The 16,325-nt window shown below is 42.2% G+C and overlaps 1 protein-coding gene across 5 annotated transcripts in view; it reads left to right on the top strand.

The window, feature by feature from the left end:
* EEF1AKMT2 (EEF1A lysine methyltransferase 2) overlaps positions 1-16,325 on the top strand; it is a 77,762-nt gene that overhangs the window by 29,332 nt on the left and 32,105 nt on the right. Inside the window, exons 7-10 of one of the 5 annotated variants that reach the window (XR_008378823.1) lie at positions 4,317-4,472; positions 4,620-4,702; positions 6,055-6,136; positions 6,950-7,286. The exons of 1 other annotated variant lie outside the window; for it this stretch is intronic. The gene's annotated coding sequence lies outside the window, so the exon portion shown is untranslated. Of the gene's footprint in view, positions 1-4,316; positions 4,473-4,619; positions 4,703-6,054; positions 6,137-6,949; positions 7,287-16,325 lie in introns of those variants that run through there. 3 more of the 5 variants (XR_008378824.1, XR_008378825.1, XR_008378826.1) reach the window with 3 other exon arrangements.

Below are 16,325 nucleotides of genomic sequence, written 5' to 3'. Positions count from 1 at the left end.
CTACCTGGAAGCTTCTTAAGAAAAGTGAATCTAATACATCTATTTTCCCAAATATGTAAAAATTTCTACATGATCCGGCAATTAGCATATCCTGTATATTATTTGAGTAGCTTAGAAATATGAAAATATTCTGGCTGAATAAGGGGACTGTAAACTGTATTTCTCACTCTTCATTAGCATACTTACTGATAAAGCAGTTTATCCTCAGCACTGATTGTGGAATACTAACAGTGCTGGGGTAGCTGTGGTTCCCTGCTGTGGTTTGCCTTCCTCCTGCAAAGAGAAGGGACTCGTCAGGAGGAAGAGGCTAAATGTAAGAGGAGTGTGGGTGCTGGCAGCTCACATTTTCTTCCTACCCCCTCTGCTAATAGGAAAACCTCAGGCCTTTGTTCCCATCTAATTTTAGTACATCCTGGCTAAAAAAATGTAGGATGATTTCTAACCATGGAACTTTGAGGGGTAGGACTGGAGGAGGAAATGTATAGGAAAGAGCATTTTATAGTCTGTATCTGTCTGCCTGTCTGCAATGGCATCTAGCTCTACTCTATTGATTTTGGTAATGAAATAAATCTAAATGCATCGAAGCAGTGATAATTAGGTTTTCCTCCCATGTCCTTAATAATAAGTCTAGTTGATGTTTGAAGGGGGGAAATTATAATATAGTATTTAATAAAATATTCTTGGAGGAATTAAAGAGCTATATGCAAGTTTTGGAAAAAAGGCCTGAAATTGTGAGTGAAAATTCTCTAAATATGTTGTGTTATTTATAAATAGAACCTTTGAAGTCCATTTGTATTTCAGTGAAATTGCTTTTATATTGTTGTTTTGAGTGAGAGTATTATTTTGATTTTTGAGAGGCAGTCAGAGACAAGGCATATACATCTAAGCTGTTTTTTCTCCTCTGAAAGGCCCAGCAGTTCTCTTGTATTCTGAGAAGAGAGCCAGTTGGGTCAAACAATTGGTAATATAGTTTGTTCCAGAGGCAGAACATAATTTTACTTGGCTTTATAGTTAGAAGTGCCAGTTATTAGTGGTTATTTAATTAAAATGTAATTAACTGAATTAAACTAAAAGGGCCATTTTGAATTATTGGCGCTCACTATGAAATAACCTCTTTCCCAAAGGTTTGTGTGTTTAGTGAGCTGAGGCTTCCCACTGGAATCTCTGTATGACAAAGACATTATGTAGTAGAAGTAAGCGGGATCATTTCATTATTAAGTCCATTTGATTAATGATATAATTTGTGACAAATAGTTTTCTAAACTCGAAACTTAGTTGAATTTGTTTTGGTTTGTTTTATTTTATAACGATATGTAATTTGTGTTTAAAATCTCTTAGGTAATAGAACAAATATCAAACAGTAATGATCTTAAAAAATTACTAAATTTTGGGGAAAAAATATTTGTACCTAGGCAAGTTACTTTCCTTTTCTAGGCTTTAGTTTTTCTCTCTGTAAAACAAAGGCATTCAGTAGGTGATTGAAGGTTTTCTCTGTCCCAGTTAGCTGTGTTTGCCATAATAAATTACCATAGACTGGGTGACTTAAACAGTAGACGTTTATTTCCTATAGTTCTGGAGGCTAGAATCCCAAGATCATAGTACCGGCAAGGTATATTTTACTTTAAGTCCTCTTCTCTCAGCTTGTAGGTGGCTGCCATCTCTTGTGTGCCTTTGTGACCTCTTTGTTTTTGCTGGGTTGGGGGAAGGAGAGAGAGAGAGTGACTCATTCTTGTAAGGGCACTAACCCCATTCTGAGGGCCTTATCCTGGTGGCCTAATCATCCACCATCACATTGGTGATTAGGGTCTCAACATACAGATTTTGGCAAGAAAACATTCTGTTTGTCTATATAACCTCTGAAGTTGACCTGAGGCTTAGAAAAAGGCCTACGTAGATCATCTATGTTGGTCATGTAGAACCTGGGTATATATGAAAAATTGGTTTTCCCTATCTAAAAGTTTTGCATCACAGTAATACTGTGTTTTCCATCCCAAGTTTAGTGGGAAAAAAGCCAAATATAGTTGGGCTTTCATAGTTCAAACCCATGTGGTTCAAGGGTCAACTGTATGTTTGGGGAGATCAAGGTTCTCTATTTGTGAACTGTCAGGTGTTAAAGGTAACTTGGTAGTCATTTTAAATCAAGGTACCTGTACTCGTGCATATGAAAAAATACATGTATATGTACATATAAGTACTTGAAGCAATCAGATGAGCATCTAGTCAAAAAAAATTCTTTGTGAATACTTTGTTAAACTTTAGATTTGTGTATTACCTCTGATATATATTTTATAATTCAGTTTGTGTTCATTTGAGCACAGAGATGTTTTATCCAAGTAATTCAGAAATTTACTCCTTATCGTTTAGTCTACTTCCATTTTATGTATTGTAAGATTAAGATCAAGACTAGGCCTAAGGAAAATTGTGATAATTTGAGGAATCTCCCTAATTTGCTGCTTTTCTATCCCATACACACACACTATACACAGATGACCTAATTTACCACTCTTAAGTCCCAGGCTTTGACATGTCTGCCTTTTTGTGCCACACAGAGAGCAAGTTTGAATATAGTTCCCAGGTCTGTTCTTCTTATGACCTGTCTTCTCTGAGCTACTGTCAATTTGCCCCTGTAACTGCTTATTTTCCAATAAAATTTAAGTATGTTAAAGGTGTTAGCAAAATGTCTAATGTATAGTGGACAATTATTTAACCTTGATTTCTTGTCATATATTTCTTTGAAACAACTTGATACACCTTTTCTAATAGCGGTCTGAATATTAAGTGAGAAAATCAATGTAAAGCAGCTTAGTGTGCGTTCTAGCATAAACCAATGCCAAAAAAAGTCCTTTTTTTGTAGGACCCTTCTTCCCATTGGAACTAATGTGTTTAATTGTTCAGGTTTTAACCCTCAGTGCCACGGAGTTTAATGTATTCATTTGCATTGTAAGGCATTTTTGTTCTAGGAGTGATTAAATGAGTGAAGAGATGGAAAGAGTGGTAGATAAGTATGAGAGGGAAAATTTGGAATAGCTACGTCTTTCAGGACTTTCTTTCTTTCTTTTTGAGACAGAGTCTCAAGCTGTTGCCTTGGGTAGAGTGGTGGGGCGTCATAGTTCAGCCCCAACTCTTGGGCTCAAGTGATCCTCTTGCCTTAGTTTTTTTTTTCTATTTTTAGTGGAAACAGGGTCTGGCTTTTGCTCAGGCTGGTCTCGAACTTGAGCTCAAGCAATCCACCTGCCTTGGCTTCCCAGAGTGCTGGGATTACAGGTGTGAGCCACTGAGTCCAGCCTTTCAGAACTTCTTAAAAAAATCATAGTATGTAGCTTTTTCTTTCTTAGAAGGAAGAAAAAGAATAAAAAGAGACAGGATCTTGCTGTGTTGCACAGGCTGGCCTGGAACTCCTGCGTTCAAATGATTCTCACCGCCTCAACCTCCTAAATAGCTGAAACTGCAGCCACATTTCACTGTGCCCAACTTGAAGCTCCCTTTTGTTAGTTAAGACATAAGGACCAGATACTAAAATGCTAGATTTTGATGAAATTTTCCTTTAGAATGTGTTTTACTAGGGACTAAGAATACCCGTCACATTTATTACAGCATTATCTGTTTAAGTGGTAATTACGCAGTAATAAATATACCCCGTTTCCCCGAAAATAAGACATCCTCCGAAAATAAGACCTACTTACAGGAAAGATAAGGTGTCCCCTGAAAATAAGACCTAGCACATCTTTGGGAGCACACCTTAAAATAAGACACTGTCTTATTTTCGGGAAAACAGGGTAGGTATAATGGGGAATTTTTTTTTTTTTTATTGTTTCAGGTTAATTGAGGGTACAAAGAGTTAGGTTAAAAATATTTGCATTTGTGGCCAGGCTTGGTGGCTCACACCTAAAACCATAGCACTCTGGGAGGCCGAGGCGGGTGGATTACTTGAGCTCATGAGTTCTCGACTAGCCTGAATAAGATGGAGACCCCGTCTCTACTAAAAATAGAAAAACTGAAGCAAGAAGATCACTTGAGCCCAAGAGTTAGAGGTTATTGTGAGCTATGATGATGCCACGGCACTCTACCCAGGGCAACAGCTTGAGATTCAATCTCAGAAAACAAAACAAAAAGAAAAAGAAAAACTGTGTTTGTTAGGTAAGGTCTCTCTTATAATTATGTACTGGCCCCAAGAGGTGTGCCATCTACCTTAACTTTGTGCCCATTAAGTAGGAGCACACCCATCCCCCTCTCTCCTCCCTTCTCCCTGCTCTCTTATTCCCCTGCCTCTCACCTTGAATTGATTTGAGTTTTTCTCTTATGTGGGTGTGTATTAGATCGTCTCCTGGCTTCATATTAGAATTGAGTACATTAGATTCTTGTTTCTCCATTCTTGTGATACTTTACTAAGAAGAATGTGTTCCAACTCCATCCAGATTAATACAGAAGATGTAAAGTCTCCATCTTTTTTGATGGCTGAACAGTGTTCCAAGGTACACATATGCCACAACTTGTTAATCCATTCCTGGGTTGGTGGGCATTTAGGTTGTTTCCACATGCTGGCGAATGTAAATTGAGTTGCATTAAACAGTCTAATGCAGATGTCCTTATGATAAAATGATTTTTTTTCTTCTGGGTAGGTGCCTGGTAATGCGATCACAGGATCAAATGAGAGGTCTAATTTGAGTTCTTTGAGGATTCTTCATACTTCCTTCCAAAAAAGGTTGTATTAGTTTGCAATCCCAGATGGAGAAAATGTTAATGCGGGTGCATTTGAATGAAAACAAATGGGCAAGGATGTGACACCTTCCCTCATTAGGTCTGAGTGCCAAGGCATTATTCCAAATAACATCAAACAAAGGAAATAAGAGCTTGTCCCCATATGACCATGCATTAGGAAGCTGGTAGCATTGGATTTAATGAAAGTTCTTGAGTTGGATTTGGGTCTCTTTTTTTTTTTTTTTTGTAGACACAGAGTCTTAAACTTTATGGCCCTCAGTAGAGTGCCGTGGCATCACACAGCTCACAGCAACCTCCAACTCCTGGGCTTAAGCGATTCTCTTGCCTCAGCCTCCCGAGTAGCTGGGACTACAGGTGCCCGCCACAACACCCAGCTATGTTTTGGTTGCAGTTCAGCCGGGGCCAGGTTTGAACCCGCCACCCTCGGTATATGGGGCCGGCGCCTTACTGACTGAGCCACAGGTGCCGCCCAGGGTTTGGGTCTTTTACTGACTATTTAGGAAGCAGCGGTCTAATATTTTAGAAGTGATTTCTACCTTTTACCATCCAGATTTGATTTCTTTGATCAGTGAGTCAGGTTTATTTTCTTAGCTGTTAAGAGTGCCCTTCACAGGCATTTTGGTTTGATGTAGAATAATACTTTATTTTATTTGATATGTTGAGTATTATACTGGAAATGACAGTATAGTCTATAAAAGTATAATAAATCCATTATTGATGCTAGTCTAGAAATAGAAACATTTGATTTTCAGATTTACTACTTTAACCATTTTGTTGGTCATTAGGTGACTATGTCAATGTCTAGAGTGCTCAGTGTGACAACAGAAATGTTGGCTAGAGTTATGTTGCTTTCCCTAGTTAATCCCAGAGAGTTTTTTGTCTTTGAACCATTTTAAGAAAGTTCTACAGAGCTATGAGGTCAGTAAGATGTGATGTAAATCTTCAGGACAGAGTTTGAAAGCTTTACTTCTTTAAATTATTACAGGTAGATTACCAGTACAGTGGTTGACTAACCTGGTTTTGATCAAGATTTTTGTTTTTGTTTTTGTTTTTGTTTTTTTTTGTCTCTCAAGCAAGTTAAGTGCACATGTAAACTCTTATTCAAAATAGCAAGCCAACTTCTGATTCATATCAGTTCTTTTATGTTTCAGGTATGGTTAGACTATAGTTGCAGGGTACCTACATACAAAATAGGCAGGACTACTCTCTTATAATGAATATGAATTCAAAGATGTTAGCTTTTGGTTAATATAACAGATCAACAAACTGCTGAGGAAAGTTAAGAAATTCACAGGCTAATATGTAGGGCAAATGTTCTTTTCTTACTGTTTCCAGGAATATTGTTGTACCCCTTGGAACCAGAGACTAATTTCGTTCCTTGATGCTTTAAAGCCAAAGGATTCAGTCTTTAGATCAGGTATTTATATTTAAGCTCTGCAAAATCGGGCGGCGCCTGTGGCTCAAGGGGTAGGGCGCCGGTCCCATATGCTGGAGGTGGCGGGTTCAAACCCAGCCCCGGCCAAAAAAAAAAAAAAAAAGAAAGCTCTGCAAAATCACAAAGTACATCTACTTTTAGTTTCCCCTTTAATGAAAATGAAATTTACTCAGTTTAATTTTTAGGGGGATAGCAGTAGCTTGGAGCATATCACTAGGGATGGATTAAAAATAGATTGTTCTTGAGGCAGTGATTAGTGTAGCAGATAATTGACAAAAATTAAATTTTGAGCTTGTATCTCAAATAATGTGAATTCCACTAAAGAATATTTAAGGAAAAAGGTCAGGTTTTCATTTGAAGATGGTAACATACACATTTAGCCTGGATATATAGTTGAAATATTTTCTAGATTAAATGCAGTGTTATATAGCAATATGAAAATATTATAACTTGTTTTTAGATATGTCTTTTGATGGAACAACTGAGGCAGACTAGGGCACTACCAAAGATCATAAATAGATCAGGGATTATGCTTTTGACCTTTGGTATTAGAATAGTAAAATAGATTTGGTAACTTTCACATAAGCCAGGAACTTTGAATGTGATAGACATTGAAAAGTTTATGCATGGTAAATAATAAAGCAAAATAAAGGTGTAATAAAGGCCTCTCACTGTTTTTCATGGTTGTATTTTCTTGTAGTACATAATACTAATAGCTCCTATTAACTTTGCCAAAAAAAAAAAAAAAGATCATATCATTATAATAAGTTTTAACTGTTGCTCTGTTTCTTTTAGCTTACTTTACCCAGAGCTCTTCCATCCAGTGAGTTGCAAGCGTGACATTTACTGTGTTTTCAGCACCTGCCAACTTGGAAACCAGGGTTTGTGCTCAGGACTTAGGCTTACAACCCATACTTTGTGGTGCACAATGCCGCCCCAGCTGGCATGCTTTCGTACCTCAATGGTGCTAGACATTCAGTTACAAAGCTGTGTGGCTTCACATGCACTGATTTCTATAGACGTTCCTCTTTAGGCTGCCTTCAACTCTTACTTTGTATCAAAGGAGTGAGATTGGTATCGTTAAATTTACTGCTGCGGTTATTTTTCCATGAAAATAAATTTGTTTTATTTAGTTCTTGGCTCAAAAAGTAATTTTGTCTTCAAAGACCCAACTACTTCTTTAAAAACATTAGGAAAAAAAAAAAATTCCAGCCAGAGCTATATAACTCATTTTTATCAGTGGATAAAAAGAACAGAAAGGAAGAAACAGAAGGATTAGTGTGTTATATGTTACCTACATGCTAATGTAGGTAGGAGTAAGTAGCTGGACATAGATATGGAAAAAGTATAGAACTTAATTTTTCTGAATAAGATCCACATATGAAAATTGCTCCCATGATGGGTTTAGAATTTTGGCTTCCATCTATAACCAGAAATTTTCCAAAGAATTATTTTGCTAACTTGTTTTCAGTAGCCAGTATGTTTGAAAAACTTAAGGTAGATTTGGTAATGTCTGTCTTCCCATAATTTATTATAAGCAGTTTTGAAAGGTTCTGCTTTTAAAAAGATGTTGTCAAATGTAGAAAGAACAGTGTGAAATGTGAATGACTGGCTTTTAATACAAGGTTGTGACAAAGAGGCAGTGGCTTTTGGAAGCTGAATAAAGGGGTTAATACACATGCATCTGCATACTGCTGTTGGGTCCAATGTATAACATGTTTGACATTTGTTTAGTTCACTTGTTAGTCTAAAAAGAATAGTATGTTATTCTCTCAAACCAGTTTATAATTTTTTACTAGTGAGCTCTTTGTACAACCATAGGTACAGATAGATAGATTAGATGGGAAAAACTAAACTTTTTCCCGGTACTTGCTCAAACTTCAAAGCTTAGCTCTTTGTTGTTTGAATATCACATTTATCTGGTTCTAAAGGCATAAAAATAAAACACTAACTACCTAGGACACTCCTTCGTGTCTATCAAAACCCAACCTTTACCCTTCTCTGCATGAATGTACTTAGGTGAATACTTTTATTAGCTTGTTGATACAAGTTATAGTTGGTTACACCCTTTCTTAATAAAACACACCCTTATTGTCTCTTGTTGCTTAAGAGCTTTAAACTTGGAATGGGGAACTCTCTAATACAGATTGATCCACAGTTTAAATCTCCTAGGCAGTTTTGAGTGGATATATGATGTATACCATCAAGTGTTCCTCTATTTGGTAGTCTTCCTTTTGGGAAGCAAGGAGATCCAGTGTTGCTGTGTTTCATCTCTGGGTTTTTGTATATTGGTCTTGGAGTAAGAGACTGTAAGTAATCCGTGCATTTTATATTTCCCAGGGTGTTCCATGGCTTAATCAGGTTAGTGTTGGCTGATGATAATGGAAAAGTTGCAAGTGATCGTTTTTTAGATTATTTATGGATTTGTTCTTTAATTGGCCTATGAATTTGTGTTTAGGTGTCTGGTTGTGCTCTAAATCTGGTTCTGATTTGGTTTTGACCCTTTAGGATTGAACAGAAGTAGATAGTTTAGCTCCCCTCCCCCTCATTGCAGTTTAAATAATTTTAAATCCAGAGTTTGAATGAGTTTATATCTATTCTTCTGAATTGAGCAGAACTTTTGGATAGCATTTATTATTTATAATAAAGAACTATAGAGTTAAACATTAAGAAGGGAGAGTGTTTTATAATATGTCTGTGGATATATTATGTCATGTGGGAAGGGTTTATGGTACGAAAGATTAAGTGTGACATAGGCCTTAATGTATATTATTTTTAGCCTTAGGAGATTCAAATTTAGCTAATGGGAAATAGCTATTAATTGGTTAGTGGCACAACTTTTAAGTAGGTATAGTAGTTCTAGACAGTCTTAAGGAAGTCTCAGAACCAGAAAAACAGGCTGCTTTAGGTTCAAAAGGAGGTGTTGCTGGAAAGGAGGTATTGCAGCAAAGGTGGTGACTATAAGCACCATCCTTGGAATTTTATGGGACTAAAATGATCTGGAAAGCAACAAGAATAATGGTTGTAATAATTGTTTCCAGGCTTAGGGCTCCTGCATTTTTTTTTTTTTTTAAGTTGACCTGATGAAGTAGTAATTGCAGGAATAAACTGAATGTTTGCCAGCAGGAGTCACTCTAGGCCTCCTAATAAAAAGTTAGTAAATTATCTTTAAAGCTCTCAAAGCTGAGGTGATTGTGTGGTATCAGATGGCTTTAGTATATCAGATGCTTTTGGTTAAATGTAGCAGCATTCTCACATCATCCCTTGTGCCTGCTTTTATTCACCCTAGGTTCTTGGTTCTTGTTCCTTTCAAATTTGGCCTTTAATGCATTTTGAAAAGCAGTCTATAAGGGTGAAGGATAGCAGTATTTTAGCATCTTGAATATTAACTCATTTTGGGTTTCTTAGGATGAACCGATTATGTCCCACATTATGTGCTTGAAATGAATAGACGCACATCCTTTCCACTGACTGTCCATCCAAATCATGCAGAAGTCACTGGAGTGAGCTGTTGTCAGTGTGAAAGGTGATGTTAGCTCATGCTTTTCTGAAAAGAATGGGTCCAGTGTGATGACAAACTGCAATATTTTAGTAATAGCCATGAAATCTAATAGTTTCCCAAGTTCATACAGGCTCAAGAAGTTAATTGTTCATTTATGTTTGATACTGGGATTGAAACATGGGATTAAAACCAATTAAATGTTCCTAGAAACAACAGAAGAAGTTTCCTGATTTATGAATAGAACCATTCAGTGTTGCAGACACAATCCACGTAAAGTAATGAGGTGTTTTGTTTTTTGGCAAAAGGAGCACACAAAACAAGCATAGGGAGTTCTTTTTTAAAGCTCCTCTTTAAAAATCTCTTTCTGGATACAAGGTCAATAAAATAACATACCGGGATAGGAAGGAGTAATGGGAAATCTAGGGCTTCACTTCACAAGGAAAACAATCCCCTCCCCCAGGTGAGCAGCACAATGAAAATACTCTGCTTATTCTATCAGGGTTACATTCCTGAACTTAAGTCAACATCCTAAGTTACAGAACTAAACATGCTCTGCCCCTGCTTAGCAACCACAAATCCTTCCTTCGCCAGTTGCATGTATTTTGGATGTGGCTACTGAAGTACACATTCCTGTATTTCGATCAGCGCCCCAAGTTAGGAAACTAGTGCTTTATTTTACTAAAGTGTGACAACACTTCAAGGTGCTCCCGCCCCCCCCCCCCCCCCCGCCATCCCGCACGCCACTGAAATGCTTATTTCTTTTAAACCTCAACACCTCTCACAACCCGGAAGCTGGACGTCTGAAGCTCGTGCGGCCCAAGGCTTTCGTCTCAGCTCGTGCGGGGGGTGGGAAGGGAAGCCCGCGGGGGCCCTGGCCCAGCAGCATCAGCGGCGGCTGCGCCCCAAGCCCGGGGCCACTTCCCGCGTCCTGGGGCCTCGCAGGCGCGGGCCCGGCGACCGGCGCGCAGCTCAGCTTGCAGGACGCCCTCTAGCCCCGCCGGCGGCGCGCTGCGACCCCCCCCACTCCCCGCCCACCGGCGGCTGCGCGCACTGCACACTCGCCCGCCGCCGCCGGCGCACGCCGCCAGGCTCCTGCACGCCGCCGCCGCCGCGCCGAGCGTCCGGGCCCCCGACGCCGCCCGCTGAGCGCCGGGCCGAGCTTACGCAGCCGCGGTGGGGCGGCCCAGCGGCGGCGGCGGGCGCTGGCGGCCTGATCCGGGCCGGTTAAAGGGACGAGTTGCAAACACTTCAGGAAGTGACAAGTCGATTTCCTTCTCCCCGAGAGCCGCTCGGTACAAAGCGCTCGGCGCCGGTAGGAGAGCGTGCGCGCGGCGGGCAGCCGGGACGACTTGGCGAGCGCTGGCGGTGACGGCGCGGGGCCGGCGCCCGGAGCGCCCCGCCACGCACAGTAAGCGACCCCGGGCCGGGCGGCGGTGACGGTCGGGGGCTCCGAGCGAAGTCTCTGCCGAGCGCGTCCCGGCCGCCGGCTGGAGGGAGCCTGGCTCGAGTGCGCACTAGGCTTGCCTTTTTTTCCTCTTTTTTCTTAATGTTGCTTGTTTCCTTTTTTTCCTGCCTTGTTTTGCGTTTGCGTTGGGTTGGGTGGCTTCTTCAGGCGCTTAGGCTCGCCCCTGGTGCAGGCGTGTGACTTGTCAGAACGCAGGCAGGAGGATGAGCCAGCCTGGCCGCTGTGGAAAAGTCTGCGCTCCCCCGGCCCGGCAGGCGGGCGGGCGCGGGGACGGCGGCGCCCTGGGTGTCCTCTCGGCGTCTGGTCTGGAGCCCTGGCTCGCCACCGCGGCGTAAGGCGCTGAGCTCCGGGCCCCAGGAACCGGATTGCCCCTCTCGCCCCAAAGTTCTCATTTCGTTTGCAGACAACTCTTTTGTTCACGGAAGTTTGCACCCGCCACCCCCAGGATGCGGACGCTAGCCGGCGGGCTTTGCGGCTGCTGGGCTGGCCGGGGTGGTCGCGATGGGGGTGAGGGGGCGTTCGTTCCCAGGCGGGGGAAGTCCGCGAGGTGGCGCCGGCCGTGGCTTGGGGAGTGGGGGGCGTCCGCGCCGGCGTGTCTTTTGCACATGGCGAGAAGGGCCGTCCAGCACAGGCACACTGGTCGAGTCACATTTTTGCCAGTCCTGCATTTGGAAGCCTGTGGGAGTCGGGTTTCCTGCACAGGGTTTCTCTTGTTGGGGTAGGAATGAAGGCAACGAGGACACCCAGAATCCTGTGAAGGTCTGCGATTCGCATTGCCCAAGTGTCGTCTTAGGCACCCCCACCCCCAGCTCTCCACCCCTGTCCGCGGACTTGGGGAACAATGCTTGTGGTTCGGGACAGGGTCCCTGAGGAGCTACAAATCACGCGGACAGGCTTGCTGGAGTCCCTCGCTTTCGGACGCCCCCTGAAACCGAGCTTCCTCCATCTGACTGCGCGGATTCATTAATACGTACTGTACTTGGTACGGTGGTGAACAAAGAAAAGCTCTTTGCAGCATTTGATGAATGGGATTCTGCCTCCTATAGGCCACACTCCGAGTCTTCTATACGGTACACTCTTCGGACTCGGTGGTGTTGGGGACGTGGTCCCCGCGGTAGGCTGCATTCCGGGTGGGGATCCTGGGCAGGGCATTTGTGCCGCCGCCGCCGAGCTCGCCTTACAAGAGCGAGTGCAGATGGAGCATGCTGACGGTTGTTCAACGGGAACAAATGTTTGTTGAATGTTGGATGGTGGAGAAAAGGCAGTTTCCTACTGACTGCTGCAGGAGTTGGAATGGCATTGTTTATTGGCCTAGGAAGCCAGGCGAGCGTCTTGTGCTGCTTACAACATATTAGCAGACTTCCAAATGACATGCTAGCATATGTGTTCCCAGCAGTCCCTACCGGCTGGCAGGGGGATTCCTTCTTGCTCCAGATCCTGGACTCTGTTAAAAGATGCCACCTGGTTTGAGCACTTGGAAAAGAATGGTGTCAGCAGACCAGGTAAAACTCACTGTTCTTTATTAGGCTTTGTTTTGGTTTCGTTTTAATTTATCCATTTAACAGTAACTTATCTCAGTTACTGTTCTGATACTGAATTGCAGGTTTGCTGGGTTCTTTTTTATTTGTTCCCTCTCCCCTGAGCTATGGACTAGATAAACAACAGCTACTTGTCCCAAGTGATTGGCCCCCTTTTATGGGAAGTTTGGGTCTTAAGTTCGGGATTGGTAACCCTTGACTCTTCACTTGGATCTGGGTCCTGTCACCCATCATGCCTCCTTAGGATTGTACTGATCCAGCTTTCAGGATGCTGGTCCAGGTTAGAAAAGCTAAGGAGAGCCTTGGGGAAGGCCTGCATTTTTCTCCCTATTGCCTTTTCAGAGAACAAGGTGATTTTAAGCTACCAAAAACTTATTTTCCCCTGAGAGAATGTATAGTCATTTTAACATCAAATACACATTTAAAACAAAAGTATCACAGTTGCAGAAGTGGACCTGAATGTTACAATTATTTCAGCACTAAGTATGACATTCCACTGTTTTGACTGATAGTGTTTTAAATCAGTTTCTCCCTTTTTTTCAACTTAGGCTGTTGCACATAGTAGCATTTTGGAAGTTCATCAAGTTCTTTTGCAAAGAACTTTAAGGTACCTATTGTCATCACATGACTACATTTTACAGGAAGCCCCTGCTATTATTTCTTGGGATATTTCCATTCAGTCTTTTTCTTCCCTGCTCTTGATTCCTTCATGTCCTTGGGCCTTCCCATCCCCCAGTTCTGTGGAAGTCTAGTGGGCTGGGTGTCCTTTAAGTGGGTCCAGTGAGCGAGTGCCTGACCCCCCTTGATGGAAGCTGTGGGAAGGCCAGCTAGCTCTCCTGTCAGGAGGCTGCAGAGGACAAGCTGGGTTTAGATACTGGGAGCTGGCAGCAGGGGACGCTGCAGAGCAACTCGGTGTCTGCAGAGCTCTTTGAAGACGCACTAGTCTCACCCACCACTTGATCCCATGGGCACTGAAGACTGAGTGCTGGGCCCCCCTTCATATTGTTCAGTTGATGTTTAATCTGAGCAGTGTGATGTTTTGGAGTTAAATTGCACACTGTATGGAAAACGTTTTGTTCTTTGCCTTAAAAAAAAAAAAAAAAAGCAAATACTCAGATCAGCACAACCCCCATCATTACCACTACCGTGCACACCTCTCTGATGTGTAATAAAAGAAACCTGCAGGCATAATTTGTTATATAATATGCTGATAATACAAGTTTTGGTTTTAGATGGAAACCAGATGTGGAGGGGCTCTAATTGATCCAGCAAAGGGGAGACTTTAATAGATTAGTCCTTACAAACCTCAGTGGTGGTTTGTTTTTGTTTTTAAGTTGAGGGGAGAATCCCAAACTCGGGGCTTCTCTGAGGTTTTTTGCCTCACAGCTTCTGCTTTGCTGCAGCTGTCCTTTTTGTCAGGCTCTTCCTCTCTTGAAAGAACCAGTTTGTTGCCAACACGAAGCACATGGCCAGGTCTGGCATGGGGCTCAGTGAAGCTTAGCTCTGCTGGGCTCCACTCCTCCTCCCGGCCTTGTCCTGCGGCTGCCCTCTCCTCCACCCTACAAAACCAGGCCTGGCCGAAGGACTTGGGTGCTCTGAGGAATGTTGACTGGTCTGCCTCTACTCCTTCCCGAAACCTCCCCTCATCCAGAGTTTTTGTTTAAACTTGTCCAATGAATACACTTTCCAAAATTATTGACTCTACTTCTCTGATTAATTTCTCTGTTTGTTTCCTGCCTGCCTTTATGAGGGTTCTTTCTACATGGCTGAGTCACCTTTATTATGGCCCATGGTTAGGGACTGCACTGTAATAGCTGACCCCATTAACAGCGGTTTCATTGCATGCCGGGATGTGAACTTTGGAAACAAACCCAGAGGCTTAGATATGCTGATGTGCCCTGAGACTTGCTTAGAAAATTTTTGTTTTAGAGCAGTTTACATTAACATGATTAATGGCCAAGCCACTGAAACGTCTATATTCAAAAGCAATTTACCGTTCCCTAGGGTTCTTATGGTGAAGTATTTTTGTTTGCCAAACAACTTTGTTTTAAGGTAACTTCTTTGATGCTTAATCCAAACCTCCTGTGCACAAGGTTTTGGGTCAAGGTTTGGGCTTTGTAAATTGCAGGTTGCAGTTTTGGTAGTGCCTGTCTTAACCTTATCAAACTTGGGTCAGAGGGAACCCAGATTCTTGTCTAGGAAAGTTAACTTTGAGAGTCTGAGCAACAACAAAGTTAGTGCTGTGCTAGTTAGGAAGGGAGGAAATCTTCCAGAGGAAACTTGGCTTCAGAGTTTCTGGAGGGATGCAGGAGGATGGAGCTGAGGACAGAATTTTTACCCTATTGAAGTGATTGGAGATATTTGAGCTGTTCTGAAAAAAATGGAGACTTTTTTTTTTTTTTTTAATGTAGGTTGATTGAGAGGGGGAATGCTGATGGGTGGGTCTCAAAGCAGCCTTAGGAACCCATGAAAATGAAAACACATTTGAAGGACTCTGGAAGATTTTACATTTCAAAGGGTCTACCTTGTAGAATTTCATATCACGTCGGGGGTTACAGAAAAGTGTGACAGGCACCCTGGCTTCTTTAATGCTTCTCCCTCTCTCCTGCTGGGAGGCTGCACAGGGAAGCTGCTTTCTGCATGGGGAATGGAGGGTAGCTTTGCCAGTCCCGGCAGGAATATCATGGAAACCTCAGTGCCTCTTAGGCATCTATGAGTCTCTGGAGGGACTTTTTCTTTTTTTCTTTTCTTTTCTTTTCTTTTCTTTCTTTCTTTATTATTAAATCATAGCTGTGTACATTAATGCGATCATGGGGCACCATACACTGGTTTTATAAACAGTTTGACACATTTTCATTACACTGTCTAACTCCTGACTTCTCCACTCTCTCTTCTTGTTCTCTCATTAAACAAAGAAACAGATTCTTCCCCTACACTGGCATAATGTGTTTCCCCAAGTATTTAGCTGAAGTGGGTGCAGGTTGTTCAAAGAATAATAGCAGCACCCACTGGTTGTTGAAGGCCCACCCTTGGCCAGAGGCTTTATATATACACTAATTCTCAAAGCAATCCTGCAGTTACAGCTGAGGCTCAGAGAGGCCAGGTAACTAGCCCAAAGACCACACAGCTGGAAGGCCCAGAAGCTAGTAGCTCTATCCTGGTCTGTCTAGCTTCAGAGCCTCCTTGCTTTCTGTACACCGGCCTATCAGTCAGTGTGTTCATGAGATAGACACTGGGTTCTGTTTTATCTCAAAGCATAGATTTTGTTTAGTCTTGTTAACACCACAGGGAAACTTAGAAATTTTAACTGCCTTTCCTCTCTTTCCCCCCCCTCCCTTTCCTGTGGCTTTTCTTTTCTTTTTTTCCTCCTGGAGTGATTGAATTCTATACCTACTGTATAGGACCAAAGGCAGTGCCTCAATTGGGGAGACCAAAAGTATTTTGCTTCAGCCTTACAAAAGACAGAGTCACAAGAAAATACAGTTATTTCCAATGACTTTCTCGGGGGAAACAGGAAATAAATCTGGCTCACTAGAGGCATCACCATTTATCCAGATTCCATTTTCCATTCAAGGAGATTGTTAAAGGGTTTCCAAAAAAAATTATTTTTTTGCATTTGTAATTCAGATGCCTCAAAATAAATTACATTCTGCTAGCCACTCCAGG

The sequence above is a fragment of the Nycticebus coucang genome, chromosome 3 (genome assembly GCF_027406575.1).
Source record: "Nycticebus coucang isolate mNycCou1 chromosome 3, mNycCou1.pri, whole genome shotgun sequence".
NCBI lineage: Eukaryota > Metazoa > Chordata > Mammalia > Primates > Lorisidae > Nycticebus > Nycticebus coucang.
This window is presented reverse-complemented; position numbering and strand designations above follow the sequence as displayed.